At 38.1% G+C, this 13,634-nt stretch overlaps 1 protein-coding gene across 1 annotated transcript in view; it reads left to right on the top strand.

The window, feature by feature from the left end:
• Window positions 1-13,634, top strand: part of LOC135481299 (receptor-type tyrosine-protein phosphatase mu-like) — a 134,222-nt gene that overhangs the window by 37,506 nt on the left and 83,082 nt on the right. The gene's annotated exons all lie outside the window — the stretch shown is intronic.

Consider the following 13,634-nt stretch of genomic DNA (forward strand, 5'->3'; position numbering starts at 1 on the left):
TTTTTTTTTCTCATCTACCCTATTTATGGCCAGCTTGCTTACCATTTATCATATGTATTTTTCATCCTTTACCCTTTTTTTATGGTCAGCTTAACTTCATCCACCAGGTCGTCATGGGATATCTGGACAACTTCCAAACCTACGCTAATTTCAGACCAATGACAACAGTTTCGGAGGCGATGTAAAATAAGTTCAGCAAAGATTCCACTAATAGTTTCTACGCTATGACTGGATTAATCAAAACTGTTTCTTATTTCCATTCGCTAAACTTGCCGTGGCCTCAGTGCTATATATTTGTGTAACTTTATGCCATAACTGATGAGCTTTTATGTCAATGGTTTGTCACTGTTGATTCTGTTGGTGTTGATTAAAACTGTGTTGTGCTGGGCTTGCTACTCACTTTGTTGTTGTTGTAAAGGTAGGTGTTCAGGACGTGAAGTTTGTGTTGTAACTGTTGTGAAAATGCGTTCAAATCATGACTATTGTGTGCTTATTGCTGTAAAGATGCTTTGTTCCTGTAACGGTCATTTAGATGATTGAGTTATTGATTTAATAATGCGGTTTCTAGGTCATGATGATAGTGCTATGTTTGGTGTAAATTTACGTTTTTTAGATCATGATGATTGTTTTATTGATTTAGTAATACACTTTTTAGGGCATGATCATAGTGTTTTGATTGGTGTAAGTTTTCGTTTTCAGATCATGATAATAGTACGGTGATTGGTGTAAAGTTACTTTTGTAGGTCGTGATGACTGTGCTGTTGACAAAGTCATAATAATAGTTATGTTAATGGTGTAAATTTACGGTTTATAGGTCATTATTTATACTTATATTGCTACGAAATTTTCGGATTTTGGTTAATTTTTTTTTCTCATAAATGTGCGATTTTGATAACAAATTAGTTATGCCGTCATCACCGTAAATGGTATTGCTTAGGTTGAAAGGGGAAGAAAACATAACAATGATGTCAAAATTAGATGGAAGAGCGTTAAAAGTTATCTGCAAATATGGTCTTTAATATTTTTCTTATTTTTCTTTTGCAGTAGAAAAGGGTATTACAATATTTTTTTTGTATACTGGGTGTGTGGGACCACCTTTTGGTATTTATCGTTACATAATAATGTGCTAAATAAGGATGTGATGCCTGTCTAATACATTTACTTGACTTGTTGTTTATATCCGAACACACACACACACACACACACACACACACACACACACATACACACACACGCACACACACACACACACACACACACACACACACACACACACACACACACACACACACACACATACACACACAAACACACACATGTTGAACACATTTTTTTAGCTGAAAAGACCAAATTCTAGTGCAAATATATTGATTACACCTGTGTTACATCCTCATTTAAAGCATTATCACACAAAGACTATATATAACAAAAACTGGTCCAGAATACAAAAAAACATATTTTCCTTTTCTCTTTTAAAGAAAAATTTTAAAAAGCCCACATTTTCAACTAACTTTTCGCACTCTTTCATCTGAAGTTGATGTATTTTTTGTTTTCTCCACCTTCAATTTGTTCAGTTTGTTGCTATTGGTAAACTTGTGCTTTTATGCCACAGACATATTCTCACATACCTATTATAAACGTTTACTTCTCACAAAGATGTGCATCGTAATTGCTTTATTCGCATTGAAATATATTTTTGATACTTAAATTTATTTACAAGAATTTAACGTGGGAAGGTCAGACAACAACCTGCGGATGACCATGGGTTTCCTGCGGGGCTCTGCCCGGTTTCCTCCCATCATAAAACTGTCTAATGTCGCGTAAGTGAAATATTGAGTACGGCGTAAAACACCAAGCAAATACATAAATAAATATTTACGAGAACAAACCTAGTAAATCCATTTAAAATATACAGGTTAGTAATCACTTATTTACCTGTTAGAAGTATGCAATCTTCCTCGTACAATGTTTAGAACTGTTTAAAAAAAATGGCGCATTCGTTTGAAAGACTCCTAGCATTTTGGATATCTAGCATATCTTTGACATTTCTTAGACACAGTGTGTTGTGTGACGATTTTATATTATTTACAATTGGAGTGGTCAACTTTTTATAACAAGTAAAGGTTTTGCGAAATGTAAAGCCACTTGGGTTAGTCATGCTGGATGAGATGTTATTGATATAAAGGTGAGGTGTTTTTAGTCCTGGCGATTTTTTTTTATTGTTGTAATGTCACACTGTATAGAGCATGTTGTGTCTGTTGTTATTGCGGTAAAGGCATGGTTATAGGTTGTGCTGGATCCGTTGGTATTGGAGTAAAGACACGGTCTTATCTATTTATTTATTTGATTGGTGTTTTACGGCCGTACTCAAGAATATTTCACTTAAGCAACAGCGGCTTCATTATGGTGGTGGGAGCCCGGGGAAACCCACGACCATCCGCAGGCTGCTGTCAGACCATCTCACGTACGGCCGGAGAGGAAGCCAGCATGAGCTGGACTTGAACTCACAGCGACCGCATTGGTGTGAGGCCACTGGGTCATTACGCTGCGCTTGTGCACTAATCAACTCATCCCCAGACACGCTTTTGGGCTATGCTGTTCTATTGTTATTGGAGTACAATGCACAGTTTTATGGTCATCTTTATTGCTGTATACGCGGTACAAATACGGCTTGTGACCATGCTTATTGCTTTGTTATTGCTGTACAGGTGCGGGATTTAGGTCATATTGATAGTGTTTTGTTATTGCTGTCAAGGTGCAGGATTTTGGTCATGGTTATTGATGTGTTATTGCTGTACTGGTGCGGGATTTAGGTCATTGTTATTGCTTTGTTATTACTGCATAGGTGTGGGATTTAAGTGATATTTATAGTGTTTTGTTATTGCTGTCAAGTTGCAGGATTTAGGTCATGGTTATTGCCTTGTTATTGCTGTGCAGGATTTAGGTCATGTTGACTGTATTTGTTATTGCTGTAAAGATGCCTTTTTCAGGTCTTAATGAATGTGTTGTTATAGGTGTAAAACTTTCGTTTTTGAAGTCTTACTGAACCTATTTTTTATGCCATTTTGTTTATATTGTGATGTAATATTTTACGCCATGTTGGTAATGTTTTGTATTGCTATGAAGCCATGTGTATAGAACAAGTTACTTGTAGTTACGCTGCTCTTAATATACATGTACTTTCTAGCCTTAAACTGAGTGGGTTGTTACTGATATCTGTGTTTCATTTAGTATATAGTTTAGTTAATTAACAGTTGTTTAAAAGTAAGCTAAAACATGAAGCAAGTTTCATCATATAGACAATTGAAAATTTGGCCCAAAACTGCTTTCATTTATTTTTTTTAGATTTTTTGAAAAGTGTTAAGACATTCAAACATTTAAATTTTATGGTGGGCTTTCTATGAGCCATACTGACGGTATCTAGGAACTCTGACGTCACATCACCTTTTTTCCTGATGCACACTAGAAGGAAGGAATTTTTGAGAACATTATTTTAGCAACCTCTTACTCACGGGTAAAAAGTTGTTACAACACTCAGTGTCGTGATTAGAGTTGGAAGAACTTCCTGTGACGTCAGATTTCCTAAACTCTGATAATATTTTCCATAAAGCCCATCTTTGAATTCCAAGGCTTGAACGCCTTTGACTCTCTTCACAAAAATCTAAGAAAAATTAAATGAAAGTTTACTGATGCATAGATTTAAATGGACTATTTAGCTATGCCCACTTCGATATTTATGGGTCTTTTCCTTTAACGAAACAGTATATTTGTTTTTAGCTATTATAAAGGTTTATTTTTTCATGTAAGAGATATTTGCTAATCTCTAAATTTACGTTGTAATATATTTTTGATATTTACATTTTAAGAACAAATCTAACAAATACTGCTGAAATTGGACTGTTTATTGCCACATTAAAAACTGGCCTGCCGGCGGTATATGCACATTTCCTCTCCTATTTACACTTTTTTCCTTAACTTTGTTAGCCATTTTGATTGATCCAAATTTGATTCCTATTTTTAAATATTTATCAGTCTGTACATGTAACTGTACGTGTGGTGTCTTATATTCCATCCTTTAGTCGCCTATGGCTACTCAGTATTCGCATTAAAGATATTATTCGTCATTGTTTAGTAATGTGTTGATTCTAGTGACACAAAAGCAACTATCGTTATTTGAGTGTTGTGGAGGTTACAATATAATAACTACATTTCTTTTTATTGAATGTGAAATCTTTGATATCGAAACAACAAAAAACGCTGTGAATCACAATTGTTAAACAAAGATAAACTTCAATTTGTGGCGGGCTTGAACACAAACATGAGTGGGTCCCGTTGTTTCTTAGGATTTATCTTATTTGTTCGCTCAACACCATGTCGTTCATATCACGACGGTGTCTCCTTGTAACTGGTCGCCTCCAGTGCCGATATATTTATAGTGCTGGATCGCCGTGCGAAAGACACTTTATGTTAGGTGTACCGTAACACCATTCTCTAAAATGTGCCATTCTGTAACAGGGGAACATGTAATGGGTACGGCCTAACTTGACGACCTACGGCAAGTGACGACCTGTCAATTTGGGTTAAAATCGCGGGAGATTCCCTTATTCTCTTGCTGGTTCCCGACCGGTGGTTATTATAAAAATAGGATCTGATGGCTTACGAAGATGGAAACTGACTCATACGGCTTAGATATTTAGTATATTTTTATACATTGCCCATAGACTGGGCCTTTTAATCTGCTCAATATATCAGCAATGACTAACGAGATGAAGTCACCACCCAAGGTTTGGCTGGTTCGGCAAGCAGCTGTAAGTCGAAAGGTGAGTCAAGTGCTTACATGGCAGAGAGCTGTGGTTCAGGCCATGCAGTCAGCTCTTCTACCCATAAATTTGTGTTTACGCCTCACTCAAGAATATTTATTGATACTACGGCGAATATCATTATGGTGGGAGGAAACCGCTCGGAGGCCGTCAAAACCCACGGCCATCCGCAGGTTGCTGGAAGACCTTCCCACGTACGTTCGGAGAGGGAGCTAACATGAGCTGGACTTGAAATAGCAGCGACCACATTGATGAAAGGTTCCTGGGTCATTAAGTTACGCTTAGATTGCAACTATTCATAAAATCATTTTGTTCATGTTACAATCATGAAGCTTTATACAGTCCCCTGTTCGGTACTTATACACCCCTGGCCTCGGGCCATAAGCGGACTTCGATACAATTAGGACTGATATTCCCAGAGACCTTGAACGCTGTGTCCATATTTGCCAACAAGAGTGTTGTAAATGTCACAAAACTTTTTAGGCTTAGAGTGATTGTGTTTGAGTGAGTGAGTGAGTGGGTGAGAGCTAGGAGACGCCTTACCGAAAGCAAGTAAGCCGGCCCGGCCGAGCAATTATACTGATAGGGGGAACCAGTCGTTGCACATGCTGCACGCCCAGCGAGGAACGTACAACTTCCTTTTTTAAGGTCTTAGTTGTGACTCGACCCAGGATTGACTCTGCATCTACAGCTCCCGAAGCGGATGAAGGCGTTTGATGTATCCTTGACACTAATTTTTATTTAAACACTGGCGACGTAGATCGAAGTCATTATATTTTACACAGTGTCTAACAAATTCTGCAATGGGAGGTATGTATACACCATAAATGCAGGACCCTTTGGTATACTACGGTCCAAATACGGATATTTCACACTATCAATATTGGAATAATTGCTTTTTCCCTTTTCTCTTATAAGGCACCATCAGGGCGTGAGAAAAGCAGTACGATAGCCTCCTACAGAAATAGGCCCGAATAAGATTTCTCGTTGGGACTTTCTGTTCCTTTCTTTAGATCCAACGACAATGTTGAGTAATACACATCGTAACATACAGACATCCCACAGATATACACGAACTGCATTTTATACCTAATTCTGCTTAAGCCATGGTGCTAAGGTCTGTTTAAATTGCTACTATTTATGCATTTACACGAACAGCCATAATAAAAGCCCTGACTGAGGCAAATTGACAAAACGCCGTATTTTATCAGTTAAATGTGTGACCAGTTTTTTCACGTGTGACTATCATATTTCTATATATGCAGGGTATGTTCTTGAGAAACTCTGTGATTATTGTAAAACCAAGCTCTTTCATGTCATGAGTAGAGGGTTTAATGCATGTCCTATACATATAACCCTATATAATAAATCCGCGAATTTCGATACTAAACAACTTCTTGAGCACGGTGTTAAGCAGCAACTTATGAATGAACTAATACTTTACACAATGTATGCAGGGTCCTAGTACCTGGTGAGCCCTGTGGGGATTGGCTGTTGACATAATCACAGGCCAGCAGTGTGTACCGCGCGTAACACGAACTAAAACTACAGCTCTCCGTTTTTTTTTCTGGGAAAGGGCTAATTCCCCGACTGGAGGAGCTGGTTATATCTGGCTCCCAGCCATTTGTGCTAGGACTTTTGGAGATTTGATTGACATTTTCTTATTTTCCAACCTTCAGGGAACTATCTAAATGTATCCAAAGGCCTTTACAATAATAGTGTATTATTATTGTACTATTGTAACACACAGTGGAAAATGTTTCAGATTTCTAGGAATTAGCTCAAAAACGCCTCAGATGTGAAACATTTAAAATTACAAACATTAAACATGGACTTAAATGAGAGCACGGAGTCTAACTTTAAGTCAAAATGGGACTAAAACGTACTGAATGTATTTCATTTTTTAATACTTTCTTTAAACAAGATCATACTAATATTGCAATTGCGGCACTTGAACTAGCTTGAGACGTATAGATAAAATAAGCTGTTGATGCGTCCGTCTCATGTTAATTCAATGGGCAACTTATACCGCTTACTGACTTTTTGGTGCGCATGCGTACTAGGAAGGGCCCGCGATTGTTGCATGTGTATTTTGTTCAAATATATGTATTGAACGTATTCAAGCGTCTTCGTGTTCCTTGTGTAAGGCCTATCGCTTATCTCAGAGTGAAAGAATCCATTTGTTTCTCATCTTCACTCTCCAAGGTCTGGCAGCTATCGGTGGATGGTTGTGGGTTTTCCCTGAGCTCTGCCCGATTTCCTCTCACCATAATGCTGACCGCCGCTGACATATTTATCAGTGAAATGTTGTTGAGTACGGCGTAAAACACCAATCAAATAAATAAATCCATAAATAAATAAATCCATAAATAAATAAATCAATAAATAAGTAAATCACTCTCCAATATTGGTACACGTACAAAAGTAATTAACGCATGTAAGCTAAAACTTGCAGGGCTCCTGTATTCCTATCACTTGCCTGAGAAAAAAGACAACTCTGTCTAGAGAACCTCCAAGATCAACCTAATATTATTAATAATATAATAATATTATTATAAACATATTTGACAGAGGAATATGTAAGAGGAGAGAGCATAATTGCTCGTGATTGGCCTTTCAGGTTACCCTGATCATGTCTGTCCCAAGTATCAGTAAAAACAATTGTCGTGGTCTGCCAGACAGTTTTATATTTGTAAGGTCTGTGAACGTTCTTTTCCTGAAATGTTGTGTTATTCTGTTTCGACAGTATGTTCCCCCTGGCACATGGGGACAAAACTGCAAACATCAGTTCACATGAATTCTTTTTAGTGTCAGTTTGGGAAAGATTTGATGACCATTACCTAAAAAAGATTTTCTTTGAATATAAATACACTCTTTTGGTGACATTTCAACTGAAAGTAGAACGTCGCCAATAATTTTCTAAATGTAATTCCTTAGTTTCCAGCAGCTTAGTGATTATACACCAGAGTATGCTAATGTCATTAATATTTAAAAGGTCAGCATTTCCTGCCGATGCTCCATTTATAGACTATTTCGGTTTTAATTCTCCAACAGACAATTGTCTCCACGAGGAAGACAGGATATCCATCCATTGCATCCATTATCCAGAACGATCCACTGACATAATTTCTTGCTCATGTGATTCAGCACGCAGCTCAAATATCTAAAATCTTCAGCAAAGTTGCACCGCACTAGAGAATACCGTCATCCCTCTCACTTTCATAGCATATGCCTGTCAATGTCAAAGTGTACGCTTTGTCCCTCAGCGCCATAGTGCAACGATTTTGTTCAGAAAATGGACATTTCTGTGCTGCTGAATTGTTCCTCAAAATAATACATTGCCCACCAAGAAGTGAATAAGATGTAACACAATAATATCTGCAATTTCAGCTTTGTTTAAATGTGTATTTTATCGTTTGTAGCCGTCAACTATAACTACACAGGAGTGGTTATAGGCTGTGTGGCTGTGGTCGTGGTGGTCGCTGTCGTAATCGTCGTTATTTTACTGATGTACACGTAAGTGATGCGAACCTAAAAAAAGGAACATGAATGTTTATTCCACGGTTTAGATTATTTTATTTTGTAATATTTTATGCATTTATTATATTTTTATAATATTTTGTTTATACACTAAAGGCTGCGATACACATAAAGTTCTACCTATCGTTCCCTGTCCTTGATACATGCTAGGCTGTACGTGGTAACCGCCGTCGATACAGAATAATGTGCAGTTTAAATCCTAACACATTTACATGTACTCTGAAAATGTGACGTCTTAACCGAGGAAATCCATATTAGAGATAAGCATTTTGTAACAGGCTGCTGTAATAATTTTTTGTTTGTCTGGTGTGTATTTGGTGCAAAGCTAGCATATCTTTGCTGGAAGTATTTAGGTGACCATAGACCGTGTTATTTCTACAGAAGAGGATGTCATTGCAATACGTCAGGGTGGACCTTTGAGCGTTCAGATCTGGACCACGTGGACACAGACCCCCATTTCAACTTCCGTTCTTCGATAGGGAAATGTAATTCTGTGTATTTATTAGGGTATACAGTCTTTTTTTTGCTCCCAGGCGGTCATTTTTGATGAACAGGTGCATGCTTGGTATTAAATTGATGGAAACTTTCTAAACTTTGAGGAGGTATGACCTTTATTGAAGAAAGTTTGAAATTCTGGGCGAGAGGTCACAAGGTGTGAGGCTGGGCCAGGTATGCACCAAAGCTTATTGGCCACGGCATGTTTGGGACTGAGCTACAGCGCTAGACGTTAACATAGTAGCTTATGGAAAATTAATGGGGGTCTGAGGCCACGTCCAGAATCAGGAAAGCTCTAATCAAGGGAAAGAAGCGCGAATTTCAACTCTAGTGGACAGCAATCCGTATGAGAACGTTTGTGAGAATGAGTACGATAAACTCCGATTTTCTTGTAATAACCCCGAGACCCCGAGACCCCGAGGCCCCGGAAAACAGTGAACGATTAAAAATGACAAATTTTCAACACATATATAGTCTGAATTAGACAATTTGCGCCTTAAAAAACACTTTCTTTTCCATTTGGACAGATTCAAAGGGCCAATGTTTCTTAGTGGACACAAGCGTTGCGTTTTAGTGGTCCTCTCGTCCTCGTCCTGCAGGGGTGTAATCAGTTGGCCGAGTTGGCTGGGCCGACCTCAGGGAATTTAGCGAACATGGCAGGACCTGCTGACTGAAAACAGACCATTTCATAATTAGTCTTGGACAATATTTTCATAATAAATCTGACTGAGCTAAGGAAATATAATGCAAAACACAATATTTTTTTCCTCTCCCGGGGCGGTTTCCTTGCCAGCTCACCCTGACAACTCATTGCAGTATCCTGCCCGTATGATTTTACGTATGATAATTGTGTCCTATATCATTTTTCTATAATGGTACAGTAGCAAACTTTATGTTCACTTTAATTATACAGAAAAACATAATGGGTTTCCTGTACCAAAAAAGTTCTAAAAGTTGACTTGATAATTATAATAACTGTATCAAATTTAAATTCTAAACTTGCAAGTAAAATTATATATATGCAACAAATATGTTACTAAAACGAACATGATCGCTGTTCCGAGCGAGGGGGCGGAGAAGCCATGTTGCCACATAGATGGTTGCTGTGCAGTTTAAATACCTTCTAGTTTCGTGACTAAATCACCTTGTCCAGTTAAAATAATCAAAGAACTTTACCTTAGCCTTTACCATATTCCAAATGGAACGTGATGCTACTAGTATGTGAGAGTTACATAGTATGAATGAATTAATATCTCCAAGCTTGTGCAGCGTTGTCAGTTTCATGACCTTCAGTGTTTTGAAGAATTAATAAAGTTGCACTTTTTGTATGTGGTTTAAGGTAACGTGGAGTAGTAATTATCGAAGCATGGATTTAAACCCTTTGTATTCGTCATCTGTTCAAGTCGCTTAAGTCCCACTTAAAAAGCCTTCGTAACAGAATTAAGAGATGGTGTCGGAGACTATATGTTACATTTCAAATATTGTATGATCCAGTGCATAGAATACTTAGATGTTGATATATTTCATTTGCATTTGTAACTACACTGCATGTAAGATATGCTTTTGTTTAACACTGTAGATAGATCTAAATGCATGAGGTTACTACAGTGCATTTCCATCAGTTAACTGTTCCGTGATATAGACCGTCAAATCGATCTTGGAATGGTAATTTTCCAGCTAAACCCACAATATTTCCGCAAAATATTGCAAAATTCTAATGAGTCTATACTACCATGAGTAGATCTAATGTTAATGTAAAAAATTTACGGCATAAGACAACTATATTATTTAACTAAAATACATATTTATAAAATATATGTACTCACACCTCATGACTCCTCGTCGTCATATGACTAAATTTTTTTTAAAGTAAGCATCTACGAAAATTTCAGGACTATAGAATACATGTTATACGTATTTGTTACTTTCAAACAAAGTTGGATGCTTTTGTTGAAAAATGTTTTTAGCACTTTCAAGTTTTCTTAAAACATTAATTTTAATACTTTTTAATTTACTTTTGTATCATGTGTTATTATTCCTGCATAAACCATGATTCTGCTGGTGGACTAAGTGTCCCCAAGGCCATGTTTTTGTTATCAGGTAAAATGTTTACCTAATTCTGCCCATTAGAGTAAAGCCATGGTGCTGGGCGGGTGAGGGGGCATTTACATGAACAGTTCGAATAACACCCAAGCGTATTTCAACCGTTTCATGTTACTATTTGCCAATTATCATAAAGTGGCAGTCGCCAATCAGTGGCAGTCACCAACTCCTGATAGTGACAAAATACAGTTTATTTATATATTTATTTTAATGGTGTTTTCGCCGTGCGCCATACATATAGTTAAAAGGAAACTCGACACTGCACGCGGGACTAACATGCATGTATAATACAAAAGGTATTAAATATAGACTAAAATGCTTTTTATGTTTATTGGGGGTATAGACGAAAAACCCGTTGTGCAAGATGTATGAGTCCGCGTAATTTAATTTGGGGAATAAAACAATATTTTCTAACTCACAGCAACCGCAAAGGTTCCCAAGTAGGCCTAATTATACTGCGGAAACAATAATTACTCGGCAACGCAGGCCACGTAACTCTCATCGGCTGATGTCATTTTTTTTCATCTTCTGTTGCCTGGAAAATAGTTGTTTTCATGGCACCCCAAATACTTCAGAGGTCTACATCAGTCGACGAGGTCCCAATTCTCGAAGTTTCAGGTCCCAGGCGCTCATCTGGCGTTTCGCCTTGGCTGGCGTCAATGACAGTTGGATAATTCCGATGAATTATGAGCGGATGAGCGGATGTGGGTCGCACAATTATACATTCATTGATTTGTTTATTGCCATATTCCAGAGGTTTTCACTTATACGATGGCGTTTAGTTTTGCTGGTAGAGAAATTCGATGTGCTTGCGGAAAACCGTTAACCTGTAGTAAGTTTCTGAAGACATTTTCTATGTGCAACGTACAGATATGCACACCATATTGATGGAAGGCAAGCGGTCCTCAAAGAACTTCAGGCTTTACAACCAGCCGTACAACAGTCGTCTACCGCATCACTTATTGTCACGATAGCCTCATTGTGAACGACGGGGGGCGGAATGTACAAATCCAATGTCCTAGTCAATTTGTGAACTCCAGCTTTGTGTGTCCTGGTGATTAAATCGCAATTGCCTTAACCTCTCTCTATCCATTGCCAACAATCTGCGGATGAACGTGTGTTTTTCTGTTGCTACTTCCTTGTATTGAATTCAACTTCTGCGTTTTTCTAGCGCTACACTTGGATATAGTATCTCTACATAGAGCAGTACATGTGAAATGTCGCTCATTTCCTTCGCAGTATTGGTTCTACGCATAGCTACCCAAGCGAGAAATTATACAAACACATTTTAAGTCTCCAAAATTATGAGATATCCGACCAGTGTACATAAAGTATAAATAATTCGTTCGTTATTGAATTGAAACATGGCTACAGTGCACGTGTTAACATTTTTACTTCCTTTTTATATCGAACATTAGAATTATTTTCCATTTGGGCGTTACCGCGTGTTACTTTAAGGAGATCACATTTTTCAAGTTCATTCGCTTTCCCCGCTACTTATAGAACCCGCAATCGCAGATTTATTTCATTCCTCGCTCAAAATAACAGTTCACTCATTCAACAGCGTTAAAATATAAAGGTAAAAGAAAGCACAGTGTAAAACACCTTTGTGTTTGTGAATGCTGTACTCTATTTCTTCTTACAGTACATTATTAGTTATTAGAAGTCAGATAGAAATGGGAACACATTTCATGTATACTTTAACTATTACCACGCTCAAAAAACCGTATTATAGATGTAGCAGTGATGGTTTTAGAGCTTTCATATGTTGGAAATCCCTGGAAACTATATTCACGTAGTCTTCGTCCTCGTTGGACTATGCTGTGTTATGTATGACTATTTAACGTTTTCATGTACCGTTAGTTTGTGAACCTTTGTGAAAGCATAACAGGCCCTGTTATATATGTACAGCGCGGACCGGATGGAAAGCACCTTGTTCAATGCTTTGTTTATTTCACTGGCTGTTCATTGGCTGTTAATTCTGTGTTTAAAAATAGTTGAATCCACCTGGGACGTATATAAGCCGAGTTTTCTGTGCAGAGTGGAGGTATTTTTGCTGCATCCACTCGGAGCCAGGAGAGTGTGCGACGCTCTCGTATCGAGTCCATTATATTGATATGAGCTGGTGATGCCAGTTTCATTTGGGAGGACAGATTTTTATGCCGGCACCGTTTGTGTACCACAGTAGTACTGATGTCTGGTTTATGTGAATTTCTGCGGAAGTCACGTTTATTGGTGTTTGGATCTTTATTATGATTATACAGTGATGACTGTGTAATTTGTTTAACACGCTGACCTCACCTGACCGACAAGGTCGTCAAGGACTCTAAACTGAAGCGTTCAGTTTTGCAAAGGACGTTCGTTCTGCCACAAGGTGACATTACTCTACGTCTCTGAACGGCTCGTTTGTGAGTTTCTGCGGGAGTTGTGACCGTTCTAAAGTGGATTATACCTCCATGCCTGGATTTACCCTGTGTTGTGCTCTGCGGGTGTGGGGTCATTCAAAGGTTTGACTGTTCCAGTTCTGTGTGACCTGTGTTCGTGTTCGCGTTCGCTAACCTAGCGAAGTACCTGACTGGGACAATTTGTGACTTGTGTGAATTGTGTGTTTATCCCATGGTCTTTACGTTGGATCTCCTGGAATACGTTCCTTGGGATGCAAAGGTGAACTGGAAA

The sequence above is a fragment of the Liolophura sinensis genome, unplaced genomic scaffold (assembly GCF_032854445.1).
Source record: "Liolophura sinensis isolate JHLJ2023 unplaced genomic scaffold, CUHK_Ljap_v2 scaffold_15, whole genome shotgun sequence".
NCBI lineage: Eukaryota > Metazoa > Mollusca > Polyplacophora > Chitonida > Chitonidae > Liolophura > Liolophura sinensis.